Below are 579 nucleotides of genomic sequence, written 5' to 3' on the forward strand. Positions count from 1 at the left end.
GGGAGCCGCCATGGAGCGCGTAGAACCAGGCGCGACAGCGCGGGCAGGCGGCGCTGCGCATGCGCGAGACGAGCGCACCGCCCCTCCCTTCAAGCGCCGCTCTCCAAAATGGGAAGGGGGCGTGGACCGCTCTCCGCTGGGCGGAACTTCCTCGGGCCCCGCCCTCAGCCTCCCTGTGGCGCGGAGCCCTTCAGTCCTCCTTGACGCGTGTCCGGCAAACATCGCTTAAGCCTTTGACTAGCTGAGAGGGAGAGGTGACTTAGAGTCGCCCCTGGGCTTACCGGGCTTACCTGGCTGCGCAGGTCGGGGCGCGGTCCCAGCCGCTCGCTCTCGGGGGTGCCCTGAGTGCTCTTGGCTCTGAATCCCCACTCTGGAGCCTGGGCAGCACGCGGTCTCCCTGAGTGAAATTCGGGACGCCACTGGGACCGCCTTGGGTGACCCTGGTGACCCGGCACCCTTGGGGGCACACAGGACCCCAACGCGTGGGAGACCCCGAGATCTTGGAACCCTGAGACTCCAGAAGCCTGGAGGACCCAGACCTCAGACCCGTGGGGACCCCAAGACTCCAGATCCTGGAGG

This window comes from Fukomys damarensis, unplaced genomic scaffold (genome assembly GCF_012274545.1).
Source record: "Fukomys damarensis isolate Sample0158 unplaced genomic scaffold, DMR_v1.0_HiC HiC_scaffold_18, whole genome shotgun sequence".
NCBI lineage: Eukaryota > Metazoa > Chordata > Mammalia > Rodentia > Bathyergidae > Fukomys > Fukomys damarensis.